Genomic DNA, 20,985 nt, shown 5'->3' with positions numbered 1-20,985 from the left:
ACTGTGAAGGGTGTACCCTGGAGACACTGTGATGTGGGGTCACTGTGAAGGGCGTACCCTGGAGAGACCGTGACGTGGGATAACTGTGAAGGGTGTACCCTGGAGACACTGTGATGTGGGGTCACTGTGAAGGGTGTACCCTGGGTAGAACGTGACGTGGGGTCACTGTGAAGGGCGTACCCTGGGGAGACCGTGACGTGGGATAACTGTGAAGGGTGTACCCTGGAGACACTGTGATGTGGGGTCACTGTGAAGGGTGTACCCTGGGTAGAACGTGACGTGGGGTCACTGTGAAGGGCGTACCCTGGGGAGACCGTGACGTGGGGTCACTGTGAAGGGCGTACCCTGGGGAGACCGTGACGTGGGGTCACTCTGAAGGGCGTACCCTGGGGAGACCGTGACGTGGGGTCACTGTGAAGGGCCTACCCTGGGGAGACCGTGACGTGGGGTCACTCTGAAGGGCGTACCCTGGGGAGACCGTGACGTGGGGTCAATGTGAAGGGCCTACCCTGGGGAGACCGTGACGTGGGGTCACTGTGAAGGGCGTACCCTGGGGAGACCGTGACGTGGGGTCACTGTGAAGGGCGTACCCTGGGGAGACCGTGACGTGGGATCACTGTGAAGGGCGTACCCTGGGGAGACCGTGACGTGGGGTCACTGTGAATGGCGTACCCTGGGGAGACCGTGACGTGGGGTCACTAGAAGGGCGTACCCTGGGGAGACCGTGACGTGGGGTCACTAGAAGGGCCTACCCTGGGGAGACCGTGACGTGGGGTCACTGTGAAGGGCGTACCCTGGGGAGACCGTGACGTGGGGTCACTGTGAAGGGCGTACCCTGGGGAGACCGTGACGTGGGGTCACTGTGAAGGGCGTACCCTGGGGAGACCGTGACGTGGGGTCACTGTGAATGGCGTACCCTGGGGAGACCGTGACGTGGGGTCACTAGAAGGGCGTACCCTGGGGAGACCGTGACGTGGGGTCACTGTGAAGGGCGTACCCTGGGGAGACCGTGGCGTGGGGTCACTGTGAAGGGCGTACCCTGGGGAGACCGTGACGTGGGGTCACTGTGAAGGGCGTACCCTGGGGAGACCGTGACGTGGGGTCACTGTGAAGGGCGTACCCTGGGGAGACCGTGACGTGGGGTCACTGTGAAGGGCGTACCCTGGGGAGACCGTGACGTGGGGTCACTGTGAAGGGCGTACCCTGGGGAGACCGTGACGTGGGGTCACTGTGAAGGGCGTACCCTGGGGAGACCGTGACGTGGGGTCACTGTGAAGGGCGTACCCTGGGGAGACCGTGACGTGGGGTCACTCTGAAGGGCGTACCCTGGGGAGACCGTGACGTGGGGTCACTGTGAAGGGCCTACCCTGGGGAGACCGTGACGTGGGGTCACTGTGAAGGGCGTACCCTGGGGAGACCGTGACGTGGGGTCACTGTGAAGGGCGTACCCTGGGGAGACCGTGACGTGGGGTCACTGTGAAGGGCGTACCCTGGGGAGACCGTGACGTGGGGTCACTGTGAAGGGCGTACCCTGGGGAGACCGTGACGTGGGGTCAATGTGAAGGGCGTACCCTGGGTAGACCGTGACGTGGGGTCACTGTGAAGGGCGTACCCTGGGGAGACCGTGACGTGGGGTCACTGTGAAGGGCCTACCCTGGGGAGACCGTGACGTGGGGTCACTGTGAAGGGCGTACCCTGGGGAGACCGTGACGTGGGGTCAATGTGAAGGGCGTACCCTGGGTAGACCGTGACGTGGGGTCACTGTGAAGGGCGTATCCTGGGGAGACCGTGACGTGGGGTCACTGTGAAGGGCCTACCCTGGGGAGACCGTGACGTGGGGTCACTGTGAAGGGCGTACCCTGGGGAGACCGTGACGTGGGGTCACTGTGAAGGGCGTACCCTGGGGAGACCGTGACGTGGGGTCACTCTGAAGGGCGTACCCTGGGTAGACCGTGACGTGGGGTCACTGTGAAGGGCGTACCCTGGGGAGACCGTGACGTGGGGTCACTGTGAAGGGCGTACCCTGGGGAGACCATGACGTGGGGTCACTAGAAGGGCGTACCCTGGGGAGACCGTGACGTGGGGTCACTGTGAAGGGCGTACCCTGGGGAGACCGTGGCGTGGGGTCACTGTGAAGGGCCTACCCTGGGGAGACCGTGGCGTGGGGTCACTGTTAAGGGCGTACCCTGGGGAGACCGTGACGTGGGGTCACTGTGAAGGGCCTACCCTGGGGAGACCGTGACGTGGGGTCACTGTGAAGGGCGTACCCTGGGGAGACCGTGACGTGGGGTCACTGTGAAGGGCGTACCGTGGGGAGACCGTGACGTGGGGTCACTGTGAAGGGCCTACCCTGGGGAGACCGTGACGTGGGGTCACTGTGAAGGGCCTACCCTGGGGAGACCGTGACGTGGGGTCACTGTGAAGGGCGTACCGTGGGGAGACCGTGACGTGGGGTCACTGTGAAGGGCGTACCCTGGGGAGACCGTGACGTGGGGTCACTGTGAAGGGCCTACCCTGGGGAGACCGTGACGTGGGGTCACTGTGAAGGGCGTACCCTGGGGAGACCGTGACGTGGGGTCACTGTGAAGGGCGTACCCTGGGGAGACCGTGACGTGGGGTCACTCTGAAGGGCGTACCCTGGGGAGACCGTGACGTGGGGTCACTCTGAAGGGCGTACCCTGGGGAGACCGTGACGTGGGGTCACTGTGAAGGGCGTACCCTGGGGAGACCGTGACGTGGGATCACTGTGAAGGGAGTACCGTGGGGAGACCGTGACGTGGGGTCACTGTGAAGGGCCTACCCTGGGGAGACCGTGACGTGGGGTCACTGTGAAGGGAGTACCGTCGGGAGATCGTGGGTCTGCATTGTAAATGTGGTCTTTGAATCCTAACTACTGGGGAGTGATGTAATGCCATGGCACAGAAGCAAACTCTCCTAGCCGTCCCTTTGTCCCTCACATCAATCCCGAGGTGTCTTTGGGACAGGGACTGAGCTTTCACAGTCACAGGTACGGGGATGGGTGGTCTTCTTTCTCCATGTCTTCCCCACTTGGCCCCTGCACAAGAGGTCTTCAGGAACATACCACACCAGAGGCCCCTGCAGGCACCTGTGGCTGCCCTAAGCCAGAAAGCAGCATGGTGGGGGAGCCCAAGCCCTGGGTGCCCTGGGTGCCCTGGGTGCCCTGTGTGCCCTGGTGGGGATACAGAAGGTGAGGCCCTGTGGAGATCCCTTGAAGAGGGAAGAGGTAGAATGACCGTGGGACCAGCCACTGCACTCCAGGTCCACTCCTCAAGGAGCTGAAGACGGCGTTGCAGGAGGTCATTGCACAACCATGTTCATAGAGACGTGATAAGCCACAGCGAGGTGTGAGCAGGAGCGGACCTCGAGGACCACACACTGGTGACACAAATCAGGCACACGGCCGATTCAGTGAGACTCTACTCCTACGAGGGAGCTGAGAGTCCGAACGAGAGGCAGAGCAGACCCACGCCTGCCAGAGGAGGGGCGGGAGGGGGCGTCAGCGGGCGTCAGCATTTTGGGGCACAGAGTCTGGATTTGGCAAGGTGATGGAGTCTGGACTTGGTTGCACAACGAGGAATGGACTGTGCGTTGCTGAACTGAGCATTTAGAACCCTGGAAGGTGGAAATTTTTGTCATGTGTCTTCAGCTAGTTCTCCAAGTAAAAAGACCCTCCTACGTGTGCTAGGAAAATAATTCCAGGTAAGCTGTCATTTTGGAAAATCCCGGAACATAACAGATGCTCAACAAATCGCCACCTTGTTGTTGGTAAGGACATGAGTCCAGCCACAGCGTCTTGTGGGTGTTAGAGGGAGCAAGGTGCTGGATCATGGCCTGTTCACCTCTGTGCTGAAGCTCATTCTGCTGTTACACAAGAGGCGAGCAGAGGGCTGCTCTGCCACGCTGGGGGCGGTGCTGGGACCCTACGGTGGTCAATTAAGTCCTGCTCCTTGATTACTGTTTGAAATCATTTGATGAGCAGGTTGAATTTCAAGGGCCTTGGGGGATCCAAATGCTACTTGATGGAGCAATCCGTGGGACCTAGACAACTGGCTTTGATTCTACAAACAAGTATCCCCCAGTGTCAGGACGTTTCTGCCATTCCCCCCTGAGTTAATATGTGACCTTGATCAATCCCTCACGTTCTTGAACCTCAGTTTTTTTCCCTTAAAATGAGGGTTTGGTCTAGAAATCTCCTCCACCTAATCATAGGTTCTAGTGAAGCCACAGAAGGGTGTGCACAGCCTCCCAGGTGGCACAGGCTGAACCCAGGCAGTGTCCTTATCCCAAGGCCTCTGGACAGCTGAGACCCTGGGAAGCCCCCAGGCCCTGCACTAGAGGAGCACCGGGTTAGACCTTCCTGACATGGCTGCTGCCTTTAAGGGGCAGGGAGAGAAGGGCCAACTGTCCACGGCACTAATGGCGACCGCTCCATCCAGTTCCCCCCAGGACTGGTCTGAGTGCAGAACTCACTGCAGCAATGACTGTGACCAAAGGCGTGCCACCGGGGCAAGTCCTGCAAAGGGCTTGAAAATGGAGCCTCCGAGAACCCTTGTAGGGAACAGTAGAGCTGTGACCACTGCAGAACCCAAAGGGTCTCAGAACTGGCCCTCAGCTGGGCAGTACTCGCAGAAGCCCTGAGAGAAGCAATTAAACATGTAGCTGGTTCCCCCAGCTCCCGGGATGGGGGGCATCTTGCATTTCTAGACTGATCTGCAGAGTCGCTGACAGGTCAGGGTGAGGGATGGGGAGCAACCTTGGAAAGAGAGGAAGCCAGCAAGGCCAGCAGGTGGTGGGTCATTCCCTGGGGCCTTCAGAATGAGATTAGAGGAAGTCGGAGGTTTGGCCCAATCCCTTGTTTTGCTGGGGAGGAATCTGAAGCAGAGAAGTTAGTGACACCCTCATGCTCCTGAGGAAACTGGGCCACCTCTTTCAACGCCAAGCCCAGATCTTTACAAATAGTTTGAAATAGTCTCTGACACGAAGTGATTGCTTGGAAAGGTGACTCTGCACTGCAAAGGAGGGGCCACCAAGCCAAGCTCACCTCCAGTGGCCAGAACACCCAGGACCCTTCTTTGTAAGGTACTCCCAGGAGAGGAGGCTGCCCAGCAAATCTGACCCTGCTGTGTAGTCGATGACCAATGAAGTGGTGTGGACCTGTCCTCTCTTTTTCCATTCCACAGATACTTTGGAATGGATAACATATTGTTTACTAATACAGGTTTCAAAACAGGCAGAACTGTTCCTGTGGCGCTTACTTTCTAGTAGAGAAGATAATGAATAAGAGAGATACAAAATACATATGCTAGAAATTTGTCACAGACATAAAATAAATAGGAAAGGCAAATACGGAGAGCGTGTGGCCAAACTTTAGATAGGTATTGCAGGAGACCTCACTGAGAAGGTGAAACTGAGCAGAGATCTAAAGGGAGCCGGGAGGAGGCTGAGAGAAGGGATGTGATGGACACCAGGAGGAGGAGGGTGGAGAGCACCTCGTGGAGGAGGAGGGACATGGATGATAGATGGTTTGGGGATTGGATGGACAAGTGGACAAGTGGATGGAAGGATGGGTAGGTGGATGGATAGGTGGATGAATAGTTGGATGGATGGATGGATGGATGGATGAGCAGGTGGATGGATAGATGTATGGATGGATGATGGATGGATAAATGGGTGGATGGGTAGATGCATTGTTGAATGGATGGTGGGTGGGCAGGTGGATGGAAGAATGAGTACATGTATGGAAGGTGAATGGATGAATTGGTGGATGGGTGGATGGGCTGGTGAATAGAAGGATGAATGAATGGATGAGCAGGTGAATGGGTAGGTGGATGGGTTGGTGAAGGGATGGATGGATGATGGATGGATGGATATATGAATGAAAGAATGGGTGGATGGTAGATGGGTTGGTGAATGGATGGTGGATGGGCAAGTGGATGGAAGAATGAGTACATAGATGGATAGATGAATGGATGAATGGATAGGTGGATGAGCAGGTAGATGGAGGGTAGGTAGGCAGTGGTGGGTAGGTTGTGCACTGAATGAGTTGATGAATTCACAGATACTCACATCAGCTTTATTACAGGATCCAGGACCATAGTTGACAGTTGTAACCTCTCACTCAGAGCACTCTAACTTCTCAAGGATTTAAAACCCAGAGATACTAATGAAATTTAGCTAATAATCACGGTAGCAGGTGACAGAGGCAGAGGTCAGGCCTTGCCTCCTGGACAAGCCGGTGATATCACTTGTGGTTTATAGATGAGAACCTTGCACAGCTGCTGTTGTCGGATTGCTCAGAACCATCACTTTTAGAACACCAATTTAATCTTATCACTTCCCTGCGTAAAACATTTCACTGACTTCCCCTTGCCCTCAGGATAATTTCCCAAGTCTCACTGTGACCCACAGCCCTGACAGTCCCAGCGTCCTCTCCGTATGGATGAAGTGGTATGGCAGCCTAATGCCGCTCTAAACTGAGCAATTTAAACATCAGCTGTTTATCATGTCCTATGAGTTCAGAGTTGGCTCGTTCGCCCCTTCCTGGGAGTCACCTGATCTCAGCTGGGCGCACACAGAAGTCTGTTGTCTCAGAAGTCAGCTCAGGGCTGGCTGGACCAGGATGGCCCTGGCTGGCACGGCTAGGCCTCTGCCTGGGCTTGTGCCCAGAGCTGTGGCAGAGGGACGAGGGAGACAGAGAGGCTTCTGGGCCTCTGGAGGCGTAGGTGCTGCCAGGCCAGCCAGCTTTGGGGGTCAGGGAGGGGTGGGCCTGAACTCCAGCTCACTGGAAGCTGCAGCAAATTCCAAGTGAGAAGGCTGGGGAGGGGCAGCCTTGGAGGATTCAAGCCCCACCCTTGGGCCTGCCTCATGGCCTTGTCCCTCCCTCCCACACAGCGTGTCTGCAGGACCTCTTGTCTACCCCTCCGTCTGCTCTAACTAACTGTGCAACTGTCGGGGTCCGTTAGTGGGTGTCCTTCAGGACCCCTAGTGGCTAGACACCCACTTCCTGTCCAGGGGTGCAAGCTCACCGAAGCCTGTGGCTGTGCCCTGGGTGGACCTGTGCAGTCCACCTGTCCACACCAATGCCAAGGCCACTGTCCTGAGGGTGATGCAGGATGCCACCTGCCTGGAGGATGGCGGCCTTGCTCTTGCTCTGGCCTGTGGCTGCCCACTGCCTGTGGCTGTGCCCTCCTGGGTTAGCTCCCTTGGAGGAGGTGAAGCTGCTGCGGACGTCCCCAGGGCCTGCATGCCCACGACCTGGCAGCACATGTCCAAGGCCCCCAGGGGCTGGAAGACTGCCTTGGGGGCCCACGGAGATGGCAGCAGGTCCTGCTCTGGACTCCATGTGCAGGCCCTGCAGGTAGTCCCTGGGTGAAGGCTGGACAGCGCTGACCCGGGGGCCTCAGGCTCCCTCTAATGAGGAGACTGATGGCTGTTTCTCGGGTTTGGTGAAGATTAACTTTGTATGTGTTAACCTGTGTCACGTGGTGGTTCCCAGTCATGGTCCCTCCCACAGCCCCGGCCGTGTGTGTGTGTGTGTGTGTGTGTGTGTGTGTTTCTTAACTATCTAGAAGAAAGCCTGCACTGCTAAGTGTGCTTTTGACTGGAACATGCACCTGGCACGTTGTGCAGGAGAGCCAAGGGACACACACTCAGAAAGAACCGCGGTCCGGCCAGCTTCTAGGCAGACAAGACATGAGGGGCAGCCTGCAGCCAGAGGCCAGGAGACGCCAGCCTTGGTCTGGGGCGAGGTTGGGGCCAGATGGAGAGACCCGAGGGGAATCACCCAGCAGCAGCAGGCAGCAGGCCTGAGCCAGAGGAGCCGCGCTGGCCATGCCTCGGCTGGCCGCTCTTGGCAGGGCAGGGGGAAGAACAGGTGGAAGCCCACCGAGACAGCTCTACCTCTGGGCACAGCGTCTCTCCCGAGAGCCCAGAGCACCGAGGCCTGGCTTTGCACGTCCCATAGGACACCCCTCATGGCTGCACTTGGTTTCTGAACACTTCCTTCCTCCTGGCTCTGGTACACAGACGCTCCCGGCTCACCAGGCACATTTCCTGCCTCAGCCAGAGGACCAGCCCTTCTCCACGGAGATTAGTCCCCCACGCGTCTCCCCACGGCTCCCTGAGGAGGAAGCGCTGAAACACGAGTGGTTACCCAAGGAGGCGAGCCGTCACACGTCAGCAGGCAGTGCCACTTAGGGGCCTTCCCAGAGCCTCCCCAGCCTCCGCAGGTTCCAGGCCCCGCCGTGATGTCGGAGACAGCCTCAGAGCCCTCACGCGATGGCAGAGACAGAGTCCGCGGATGTTCTACTCTAAGATACAACACCGATCTCTCGGAAAAAACACGGGAATGGATGAGCTGATGAGGAACTGGAACAAGATCTCGTTCTGAATCACGCCAGCTCTGAGATGTGGCTCCGACTCCCTGAGCTGCGACTTCCTGTCCTGCAATGAACTGGTGTGCCCGTGCCAAGGGCGCCAGGAAGAGGACCTGGAGAGCAGCACCAGGCTCCTGGAGAGGCCCCCACCCAGAGGTGCTCAAGGAACATTGGTACTCCCAAGTGTCACACTTACCACGTCACTTGTAGGAACTTGAGGTGCAGCTCGCCCCTTCCCAGCAGAAGTGGAGAGGTGGGGTGGAGGAGCCTGAGCTGCCCACAGTGTCCTGGGGAGTCCCGGGGATCCCTGCCCTCCACAGCGGGCCTGGAATTCCCTGGGAGCCCGGGGTTTACCAGCGGGTCCCAGGGGGACACATCCACCTCAGGAAGGCAGCCTTCAGACGACGCAGGCCATCTTTTACAGTCCAGAGGCAGGACATGGGGCAGTCGACAATACGATGCTGCTGCTGCTGCTGCTGGGCCTGGGCCTGGAGTGTGCAGCCTGTCTCAGGATAGGACTGGTCAGCCACTCCATCTCCCTGCACTTCCACTTTCTCCTCTGTAAAGGGAGCAGTTGGTGGCCCTAATGTTAAAATCGAGTTTTTTAGAGTGTGGAGGCGTGGAGCTGCTGCTGGACCCATACCGTGCACACCTGGAAGCCCACCTCCTCCACTCAAAGACGGCCTCTTTCTGTTCCCAGAGCCCCGGTCCCCTGAGGCTCGGCCAACTGCCCCGCCTTTGCCCATAAGATGACAGCACAAAACCATCCCTGTGACTGACCAGCACTCACTGAAAACCTCGGTGTAAGGAAATTGCCAGTTGATTAGTTGGATTTTGTGGATGCCAGGTCCACTTTGCCACTGGCAGGGCAGAATGTGTGCCTCTCTCCTTGAGGGGAGTCGGGCAAGGACAGTAAGTAGCCTCACAACCCCCTGAGCCCTGGGCCACTCCACTCTCAGAGGCCTGGAGTGAGCACCCTACTCTGGCTGGGGTGGGGTAGCGCAAGGTGTTCTGGCTGGAGGCAGAGCTGCCGAAGCCAGAGGCCTGGGCTGGGAGGGGGGTCGGGGGGATGCTGACTCCAGGAGGCTCCTGCCAGGCCTGAGGACACGGGGCGTGTGGAGTGACACCCTAAATAGGCAGGCAGAGCCACCAAGTGGGAAGGGAGGGTCCTGCCGGTGGCCTCAGACCCTGCCCTGGGGTCGTGGTCTCCCCAGGGTGCAGACAGCTACAGAGTGCACACAAGGAGGGGACCCTGATGCACACTGTGGACACCTGGTGGTGAGGACCGGTCAGTGTGGCTCCCCCGTTGCAAGGAGTCAGATGGGCACCAGGCATTGGGCAGGAGGTGGAGGGTGTGCAGGAACTGTGCACTCTGGGCTGAATTTCCCCTTGAGTTTAAACTCCTCTTAAAATAAAACCTGCTAATCTAAGAAGCCACTTGGGGCAGAATTCAGCTTCCTGTGGCAGATCAGATGACCCCTGTCCTGCTCTCTGATCCCAGCCTGGGCACTGGAGCTCCCAGGCAGGGAGCCATGGTCCTACTGGCCTGGAGTCCCCTCTGTCCCCTGGGCTGACCCCGGGCCGGAGCCCTGTCTCTCCACCTGCACCTTCCCCAGGAGGTGCCTTTCCTCAGCTTGTGAAGGTCGACTCCCCCAGCCGGGCTCGGGCGTTTTCTTTTCTTTCTTGACTTTCGCGTTTACCTGAGGAAGGCAGGCTCTGAGTGGCAGTGAGCATGTGCGCCCAAGCTCCAGGACTCCAAGCAGCTGCCTGGCGCACACACCCGTGCCCTGCGTGGTCAAACCCCCAGAGCCCATAGGGTCCCGAGCAGACCTCCGGCTCACTGGCCGCCCTCATACTCACCGCCTCGGCCTCCTGCAGCTCTTCCCACTGGCCATCACTGCTCCTCCCTCCCCGTGCCTCCCTGCCCTTCCCAGCCTCCCCTCAGCCCTGGGCCAGGGGCTGCCTGGGTACCCTCTCTGCCCGCCTTGGCTTCCTGCCTCTGCTCGTGCCGCGGTGTTTCCCTCTGGCTTCCAAGAGCACTGCGGGGCTGGCGCTGCCTCTCCCGCGGCGAAGCAGATGCGGCTCCTGGCAGACGGCGGGCTCGGATCCACTCCCTCACCATCCGTCCTGGCCGTGGACAGAATGCCTGCACTGCGGAACGCCGGGCCAGGTGTGCCAGTGATGGAGATGGATGAGCCCCGTACCAGGGCGGGCCCTGGCAGACCCTGGGATGCCAGGTGGCGTCTGCAGTGCTGGCCAGAGACGAGGTGCCCCTGGTGGCCAGCTCAGCTCTCACCTCTGAGCCTGCCAAACTCCACCCCCAAGAAGTGCGACTTCTGCCACAGGGGGAGTGGGCAGATATCCAGCCCCCAGGCAAAGTCACTTGGGTTGACTTAATTGTTCCAGATATTTATTTCTGCGTAACAAGTTACTCCAGACCTTAGAGGTTGACAATAAATAAACAATCATTTGTTATATGTCATGAATTTGTGAGTCAGGAATTGAAGTCGGGCTCAGGTGGGCAGTTCTCTGCACATGGTGACAACAGAGCCACAGGGTCAGGGCATCAGAGGTACAAGGGTCTTGGCAACCCCCCACCCCACAGCGTGGGGTGCAGCCCTCCCAGGGGGCTGCTCCAGTGGGCAGAAGGTGCTCTCGTGAGTCTCGGGGCTGCCGCAGGCAGGGCTTCAGGAGGCCCAGGCTGAAGCTTCAAGCTCCTTTGGATCGAGGCTTGGACAGTCTGGAGGGTCACCTCTGCACTGTAGAGAAGACACGTCACTGAGGCCAAGGGCCAGAGACTCCAGGCCTCAGAAGGAAGGCATGCAGCTGTGCTGGCCGGTGGGAGGGTCCGTCTCCACCTGCCTGCCGAGGCTGTCCTCCTGGAGCCCCCCAGCTGGGGACGCCTTGCAGTTGAGCAGCGGCTGTGGGTCCCAGGCCTCCCATGGTCCTGAGGTTTCCACCCCCAGGTAGAACGTCCTCCGAGACAGGCCACACCCCAGGGCCTTGGCCCTTCCTCCAGCACCTACTCTGTGAAAGCTGCCTTCCCGGCACACTTAGGGGCCACCGCATCGTCCTTGGTCCCAGAAGGTGTCCCGAGAGCACTCCACACCATGCAGTCCCACCCAGGGCCCTGGCCTTGTCCCTCTCCCAAGCCACCTTCGTCCCACACACACTCTCTGCCCCTCACCTCTCTCTGTCCACCCAATGGCTCCACAATCCAGGGCCCTGGCCTGCATTTGCTTCCACTCCTGCCCCTGGCCTGCAGCTCCTTGGACAGGGTCCCTTTCCTTGTGTCTCAGGGCTGCATGCCCCCAGCCATGTATCTTGTGACCAGGAGTGTCCTGGGGCAGCGGCCACTCTGTGTCACCGCCCGGTCCTCCCTGGGGAGGCACCATCCTCAGGCTCAGAGAGTTCTGGAGGATCAGGGGCTGAGGTCATCAGAAGAGCAGCCCTGGGACTGCAGCCCAGCCAGCACCTCCCCCAGCACTGCCCACCAGCCCTCGGCTCTCTGTCCTCCCTGGAGGACACACCATCCACTCAGAGGAACTCTGACTTCAGGAAAGTCTCCCACGCAAGAGGGTGAGGCCCTGCTCAGTGCCCCTGAGTCTGTCTCCCGGTGTCACCCTGGATTGCTCGGCACCAGTAGCAGGGGCACCTTCAGCAGTGAGGCCAGAGGGTGTCCTTGCAGAAACCGGAGGACAGGAGCTCTCTGCCTCATTTTTGTGACATCTTGTGGACCTCAAACTAATTTCACATCAAGAGCTTTAAAAAAATGATTGCTGGTGACAATACAGCAAGGCAGAAGTGCCATGTTTCCTGTAGTAGGACCCAGGGGACGCCCGGGCCAGACCTGTGCTGTACTGAGGCCAGAGCAGGCCAAAGGCCCCTGGAGCCCCTCATGCCCCTGGGCTGGGCCCCTCATGGCCCTGGGCTGGGCCCCTCATGGCCCTGGGCTGGGCCCCTCATGCCCTGGGTTGGGCCCCTCATGGCCCTGGGCTGGGCCCCTCATTGCCCTGGGCAGGGCCCCTCATGCCCCTGGGCTGGGTCCCTCATGGCCCTGGGCTGGGCCCCTCATGGCCCTGGGCTGGGCCCCTCATGGCCCTGGGCTGGGTCCCTCATGGCCCTGGGCTGGGCCCCTCATGCCCTGGGCTGGGTCCCTCATGGCCCTGGGCTGGGCCCCTCATGGCCCTGGGCTGGGCCCCTCATGGCCCTGGGCTGGGCCCCTCATGCCCTGGGCTGGGCCCCTCATGGCCCTGGGCTGGGCCCCTCATGGCCCTGGGCTGGGCCCCTCATGGCCCTGGGCTGGGCCCCTCATGCCCTGGGCTGGGTCCCTCATGGCCCTGGGCTGGGCCCCTCATGGCCCTGGGCTGGGCCCCTCATGGCCCTGGGCTGGGCCCCTCATGGCCCTGGGCTGGGCCCCTCATGCCCTGGGCTGGGTCCCTCATGGCCCTGGGCTGGGCCAGTGTGAGGGCTGGAGCCCAGCTGCTCTCACAGTCCATCACACGTGCCCTGAGGGTGGCTCTGCTTCCCCAAGGTAGAGCTAAGACGAGGGCCAGGGTCTGGGAAGACAGGAGGGAGGCCGGGGGCTGCCTCTGCTCTGCAGCTGCCCGTCCCCTCTGGCTTGTGGCTCACAGTGCCCCAGCTGCACCTCCCCCCAAGAAGGCAGGGCCACAGTCCCAGGGTCTCCACAGAACGGTTTCTCCAGGGATGGGAAGGACGGGTCAGAAGGCCCTCTGCTTAGGGTTGGTCCCCCTTGAAACCTTCTCCCACAGAAAGTGCCCAGTGAGAGCACAACCAAGGAGGCGTGAGCTCTCCCCTCCCTTCTGCAAAGTCGGAGGCTGTCAGAGAACGTCGTGAAGGGTTGCAGAGCAGAATCCCGTTGGTGGGTTCCTTTGGGCTCCTGTGTTCATTCCTGCTGTCTATACAACTTGCTGGCCCTGCCTCTTCCTCTCCTGAAAAGCCCTGAGGACCAGACATTCCTGGTGGGAGGAGCACGTTCTGGTCAGAGGAGCCATGTGAGTCCCCCTGCACTGCTCCTAGCTACGAGACTCCGGGCTCTGCTGAGCCTCAGGCTTCATTCTCCAAAATGAGTTCACTGAATGCCGGTGAGCGGCAGGCACCAGACCAAGAATGGCAGAAATACTGACCTCTGTAGCCAGAGGGGATACACCAATTCACGGCAAAGCAGTTGGGGTCTAAGGACCCAGGTCACTTGCAGGCTTCCTCCCTGTGGATGCACTCACCTCCGATCAGCACCACAGGCTCTCCTGGTTTCCACTTCCCAGTCCCAGGAAGGGGTCTGATCAGCCATGTTCACGTCGCACACTGTCGTCCCTTGGGGAGGTGGCTTTGAGAATGGCAGATGCAGATGAAAGGAGATCAGGGTCCCTTCGCGGAAGAGGAAGAAAGAGTTCTGTGAATCTGCTGAAAGACCTACAACCAAGCGCCCTCCTGTCCCATAGCCTGGCCCTGGAGGTGGGGCCAACAAGAGCCCATCCAGGCTGCCTGCCTGATGGCCGGACTGCCCAGCACAACCTGAGCAAGCCCATGACCAGTAGCAAGTGGGTCTTTGAAGAAGTGGGAGAGAAAACTGGACATTAGCTGAATATTCTTCCAAATGACCAGACAGAAAATGAACACAGAACATTCTTTCTCTAAGTTAATAAAAATGAGCGAAAATGAATATCAAGCCTGCGTTATCTCTGGCCCCGCTGACAAGGCAGAGAAGCTAGTTCCAGGGGCAACCTGTATCAAATGTCTCGGAAAATACTCAGCAAACAACTAATAAGCGCATCGGTGAGAAGGCCGCAGGGCTTGACCCGTAGCTCCCGTAGCTCCCGTCTGCAGCGTCCTGGCGGCCAGGCAGCAGTGAGCGCAGCCAGCGCTGCCGGGCATTCCTCAAGGCGGCTCCAACCTGCACGTGCCGTCTGTGTGCTCTCTGCTAAGTCAGGCCTACCAACCTTCATCCCACGGGAACGAGGACGTCTCACTGCGCACAATGAGAAAATACACTGACTTCATGGTCCAGCAACTGAACTTCCTGCCGGCACTCACTAGGACCCTGTCCCTCCCCAGGTGAAAACATTTCAGAGATGCTCTGCCGGCAGCTGCCTGTCCTGAGGCCTGAACCACGCGATGCAATGCTTCCCTCACAGCGTCACATTCCCCAAGAAAGGGGCTTTCTTCAACCCTGTGCTCCCCTGGGAGAAGCAGCCGCACACAGTGCCTGAGCCTGAGCGGCTTCTGCTCAGCAGAGAGGCAGAGGCCTCACCAGGAGGCCTAGGGTGAGGAGCCTCGTGGTGCAGTGGACCCCAGGACCTTGGTTTGTGTCTCCATGGTGAGTGGGCTGGAGCCCTCAGAAGACGCCCAGCCACACCATGAGCTACTTGCTTCCCCAGGATCCTCTGAGAGCCGGGAGGACCACACCACCCTCAGCAGACGCCAGCTCCTAGCAGGGCCAAAAGTGGGGCAGGGGGTGGCAGTGCTCAGCAAGGCAGGAGACACCCACGGGATTCGCAGGTTCATGAGAATGAGTCTCTTCAGCAGAGAGACCCTGCAACTGCTCTGATGTCTGGTCCCACCGTGAATCCAGACTCCTTGGTGATGGACCCTCGCTTGACCTTCTGACATCGCCGCACCCTCCGGTGTGACCTGTCCCGTCCTCCATCAGCATTGCACGGCCACTTCCAAGTGTTCCTTTTGCTGAATACCGTCCCCCACCCGGCCAAAACCTCGTGACCTTGCATGTATCAGTGGGTGGACGTCCCTGTCCAGGAAACTGCCCAAGTCATGCCCCTCCTCTGGGCACACCCCTGGCAACTCCAGGCAGGAGGAAACGCACACCGCCCCTTTGCTGACCTGGGCTTGTTCTTCACAAGACTCGGCTCTGCCGGGCATTGGTCTCGACCCCACCTTCCCTGCACCTCAGCACTGGCAAGCACAGCAGCACAGTAGTGGACAAAATCTGAGGGCTGGAATGAAAAAGTTCATGTGGCCACTCAGTGGTGGCGAGTGGTGGCCCTAATGGTTACACAGGACTTGCAGAGGGCAGGGCGGCTTGGCAAGTGAAGCTCAGCAGGAGGCAGGGAGTGGCCGCTGGCTCTCTTTGGGAGTGTGAGGTCCTGGTGGTGCCAAGAGAGCCCTGGGCAGAGACCCAGGCAGACACAACCACACAACAAGGCCAGAGGGATGGGCACTCCTGGACACAGGGAAGAGCTACAGCAAGAGCCTGAATAAGCTCGGGCCACTAGGCCCCTCGGAGAGCCCCCAGGGCTGGTGTCAGAGACCAGAGCCACAGGTGTAGGGCTCTCCCAGTCACCCTGCACGCAGACTGATCTCACCTCGGCACAGAGCCCATCGGGGTCTATACGCCTGGCTCTGGGGCACAGGCCACCTCTTGCCTCAGGAGGACCCCACTGAAGGCCCTACAGGCCGAACCCAGAGCCTCCTGGAGACTCAGGCCTCCCGCTTCAACCTACAGAGGCCTCGGCCCACACCTACCTGAGGACTTCCAGGGGACACACAGACCCAGCCTACCCTCCCTCCTTCCTGTGACTGGGTCTGACCTAGGGCCCTGGGCCAGCCACCTTCCCTGCTCCTCCTTGAGAGTGCCAGCACCCAGGGCTCTGAGGCACTGACCTCTTGCTCGCGGAGGCCTGGGCCACCCATCAGACCAGCTTCCTGCCCCAGGGGCTGCTGGCCACCAGATGCCTGCTGCTCCCTTCTGTGCTGGCCGAGGGCAGTGGAGCTCCAGCCCACCCTGTGTGTCAGCCAATCTCTGCCCCACAGAGGTGGATGTGGCCCTGGGCCCCTGCCTCCTGGCAACACCCTGATGGTGGGAAGGAAGCCGGGCCCCTGCCCTTTCTCCCCAGCAGCCCCGGGTGTGAGTCTGCGCTCTATGCAACGTGTCAGTGGGACTCTCACTGGCGGTTTCTGGCTGCCACTCCCAGAACCTTATCCCTTAGATCAAGGTGGTTAGTGCCGAGAGAAGCGAAGTAGCCGTGGTCCTCAGGCCTGGAGTGGCAGGTGACGTGGCCACCTCTGTAGTTTTCTGAAAGCGGAGAAGTGTTCAGAGGAGAGCAGAGAGAGCAAGCCATGACCAGGGAGGAGGCCACAGGGCACCGTGCTGCGGGGCAGGCGTCCCTGCAGCCATGCCCCTCCTGCAGGGGACGTCTGGGGCCCTGGAGACCCTGTGGCTCATGCTGCCCTGGCACAGGGTCTGCCTGGGAAAGCATCTAGGAAGGAGGGCACAGCCATGTCCTATGGGCCAGCTGGAAGCCCAGCTGGTCTCTGGAGGGACAGGTGTGGGTGCGTGGTGCCTCTCAGCCCCTGCCCTCTGTGGCTCTGGCTCACCCCTTGACGTCTTCCCCAGCCCCCTCAGGGTCTTGTCTGCCACCTGAATGAGCCTGAGGACCCCCAGGGCCGGAGACCCTGCCTCTGCATGCTCTGGAAGCCCAGGAGCTGCTCAGCCATCCTCAGATCCCCGGGGCTCTGCTCTCCTCTGACCTAGGCCAGACAGTAGGGAGAGGCCCGTTCCGCCTGTGAAAGGACTCTCACATGTTAGGGCTGCAAGTGAACCTGGAGCCCACTTCTTCTCTAAAAATAAATAAAGTAGGGAAGGAGGAAGGAGGGAGAAGGAGAGAGCGGGAAGAAGGGGGACCAGAAGGACGGAGGGAAGGAGGGACGTCTTCCTGCACTGCCTTGAGCGAGCTCGGGAAGTGAGCTGCAGGAAGGCGCTCCTTCCCGCCAGCCTCAGGGGTCGCTGGGGCTACCCCGGAATCCTCCCCTAGGCGCCCAGGTCGGAGCAGAGGTGGCTGTTGCGTGGCCCCTGGATGTGGAACGTGAGGGACAGAGCAGGAAGAATGTCACAGGCCCCAAGCCTGACAGATGGCTCTTCAGCCCACTGCATCCTAAGACACAGCTGCCACCTGTGGACCCAGACCCAGTCCTAACACCCCGCCCCAGTAAGGGTCACCCCCTCTGCCGATTGCTCATTTAGAACCAAGGGTGGCGCGGCCCCTCTTCCCTTGGACATCCCCAAGGGGGTGGCGGCCTCCTGAGGGGCCTCCTGGCCTCCACAGGGAACAGAAGGTCCTGCTGAACAAGTCTGACCAGGGGCCACACAGTCCTGCGACCCACCCCAACACTGAGCAGAAGGAGCATGGCCTGCCGGCGGACCCCACTTCTCCCCAGCTCTGTCCGCGTCCTCACTGCCCACCAGGCTGCCTTGGGCTCTCTTCCCTCTCACTAGGCAGCCCCCACTTGTCCTGTTGAACTGAGGCGACTCCCTGCTGTCTCCCTGTCCAGCTCACCTGAGGCGGCCCCCTGCCGTCTCCCTGTCCAGTTCACCTGAGGCGGCCCCCTGCCGTCTCCCTGTCCAGCTCACCTGAGGCTGCCCCCGGCCTTCTGCCCTGTCCAGCTCACCTGGGGAGGCCCGCTGCTGTCTCCCCTGTCCAGTTCACCTGAGGTGGCCCCCTGCTGTCTCCCTGTCCAGCTCACCTGAGGCTGCCCCAGGCCTTCTGCCCTGTCCAGCTCACCTGGGGAGGCCCCCTGCTGTCTCCCCTGTCCACCTGAGGTGGCCCCCTGCCTTCTCCCCTCTCCAGCTCACCTGAGGCGGCTCCCTGCATTCTCCCCTGTCCAGCTCACCTGGGGAGGCCCGCTGCTGTCTCCCCTGTCCAGTTCACCTGAGGCAGCCCCCTGCCGTCTCCCTGTCCAGCTCACCTGAGGCTGCCCCCGGCCTTCTGCCCTGTCCAGCTCACCTGGGGAGGCCCGCTGCTGTCTCCCCTGTCCAGTTCACCTGAGGTGGCCCCCTGCTGTCTCCCTGTCCAGCTCACCTGAGGCTGCCCCAGGCCTTCTGCCCTGTCCAGCTCACCTGGGGAGGCCCCCTGCTGTCTCCCCTGTCCAGTTCACCTGAGGTGGCCCCCTGCCTTCTCCCCTCTCCAGCTCACCTGAGGCGGCTCCCTGCATTCTCCCCTGTCCAGCTCACCTGGGGAGGCCCCCTGCTGTCTCCCCTGTCCAGTTCACCTGAGATGGCCCCCTGCCTTCTCCCCTCTCCAGCTCACCTGAGGCGGCTCCCTGCATTCTCCCCTGTCCAGCTCACCTGGGGAGGCCCGCTGCTGTCTCCCCTGTCCAGTTCACCTGAGGCAGCCCCCTGCAGTCTCCCCTGTCCAGTTCACCTGAGGCGGCCCCCTGCCTTCTCCCCTGTCCAGTTCACCTGAGGCGGCCCCCTACCGTCTCACTGTCCAAATCACCTGAGGTGGCCCCCTGCCTTCTCCCCTCTCCAGCTCACCTGAGGCGGCTCCCTGCATTCTCCCCTGTCCAGCTCACCTGGGGAGGCCCCCTGCCTTCTCCCCTGTCCAGTTCACATGAGGTGGCCCCCTGCCTTCTCCCCTGTCCAGTTCACCTGAGGTGGCCCCCTGCCTTCTCCCCTGTCCAGTTCACCTGAGGTGGCCGCCTGCCTTCTCCCCTGTCCAGCTCACCTGAGGTGGCCCCTTGCCGTCTCCCTGTCCAGTTCACCTGAGGTGGCCCCCTGCCTTCTCCCCTGTCCAGTTCACCTGATGTGGCCCCCTGCCTTCTCCACTGTCCAGTTCATCTGCGGTGGCCGCCTGCCTACTCCCCTGTCCAGTTCACCTGAGGTGGCCCCCTGCCTTCTCCCCTGTCCAGTTCACCGGGGGTCGCCGCCTGCCTTCTCCCCTGTCCAGCTCACCTGGGGTAGCCACCTGCCTTCTCCCCTGTCCAGCCCACCTGGGGTGGTCCCCTGCCTTCTGCCCTGTCCAGTTCACCTGAGGTGGCCCCCTGACGTTTCACTGTCGAACTCACCTAAGGAGGCCCCCTGCCTTCTCCCCTGTCCAATTCACCTGACGTGGCCCCCTGCCGAATCCCCTGTCCAGTTCACATGATGTGGCCCCCAGCCTTCTCCCCTGTCCAATTCACCTGGGGTGGCCCCCTGCCGTCTCCCCTGTCCAGTTCACATGACGTGGCCCTCTGCCGTCTCCCATGTCCAGCTAACCTGGGGTGGTCCCCTGCCTTCTTCACTGTCCAGTTCAACTGAGGCGACCCCTACCGTCTCACTGTCCAAATCACCTGAGGCGGCCCCCTGCCTTCTGCCCTGTCCAGTTCACCTGGGGAGGCTGCCTGCCTTTTTCCCGGTCCAGCTCACCTGAAGCGGCCACCTGCCTTAGAGCCACCTAGGAGGACAAGGACCATCTCCTCATCTCCAAACCCTCAATGACAGGACCCTGAGATGGCCTGGGAGACACCTAGGGGACCAGGACCTTCTCCTCATATCCAAACCCCCAATGACAGGACCCTGTGTTGGCCTTGGAGACACCTAGGGGACAAGGACCTTCTCCTCATCTCCAAACCCTCAATGACAGGACCCTGTGATGGCCTTGGAGTCACCTAGGGGACCAGGACCTTCTCCTCATCTCCAAACCCCCAATGACAGGACCCTGTGATGGCCTTGGAGACACCTAGGGGACCAGGACCTTCTCCTCATCTCCAAAACCTCAATGACAGGACCCTGTGATGGCCTTGGAGCCACCTAGGGGACCAGGACTTTCTCCTCATCTCCAAACCCCCAATGACAGGACCCTGTGATGGCCTTGGAGACACCTAGGGGACCAGGACCTTCTCCTCATCTCCAAACCCTCAATGACAGGACCCTGTGATGGCCTTGGAGCCACCTAGGGGACCAGGACTTTCTCCTCATCTCCAAACCCCCAATGACAGGACCCTGTGATGGCCTTGGAGACACCTAGGGGACCAGGACCTTCTCCTCATCTCCAAACCCCCAATGACAGGACCCTGTGATGGCCTTGGAGACACCTAGGGGACCAGGACCTTCTCCTCATCTCCAAACCCCCAATGACAGGACCTGGTGATGGCCTTGGAGTCACCTAGGGGACCAGGACCTTCTCCTCATCACCAAACCCCCAATGACAGGACCCTGTGATGGCCTTGGAGTCACCTAGGGGACCAGGACCTTCTCCTCATCTCCAAACCCTCAATGACAAGACCCTGTGATGGCCTTGGAGACACCTAGGGGACCAGGACCTTCTCCTCATCTCCAAACCCTCAATGACAGGACCCTGTGATGGCCTTGGAGACACCTAGGGGACCAGGACCTTCTCCTCATCTCCAAACCACCAATGACAGGACCCTGTGATGGCCTTGGAGACACCTAGGGAACCAGGACCTTCTCCTCATCTCCAAACCCTCAATGACAGGACCATGTGATGGCGTTGGAGACACCTCGGGGACCAGGACCTTCTCCTCATCTCCAAACCCCCAATAACAGGACCCTGTGATGGCCTTGGAGACACCTAGGGGACCAGGACCTTCTCCTCATCTCCAAACCCTCAATGACAGGACCCTGTGATGGCCTTGGAGTCACCTAGGGGACCAGGACCTTCACCTCATCTCCAAACCCCCAATGACAGGACCCTGTGATGGCCTTGGAGACACCTAGGGGACCAGGACCTTCTCCTCATCTCCAAACCCTCAATGACAGGACCCTGTGATGGCCTTGGAGACACCTAGAGGACCAGGACCTTCTCCTCATCTCCAAACCCTCAATGACAGGACCCTG

The sequence above is a fragment of the Spermophilus citellus genome, assembly GCF_964194105.1.
Source record: "Spermophilus citellus genome assembly, chromosome: 13".
NCBI classification, from domain to species: Eukaryota; Metazoa; Chordata; class Mammalia; order Rodentia; family Sciuridae; genus Spermophilus; species Spermophilus citellus.
The sequence above is the reverse complement of the archived record's forward strand: the minus strand, read 5'-3'. Positions refer to the sequence as shown.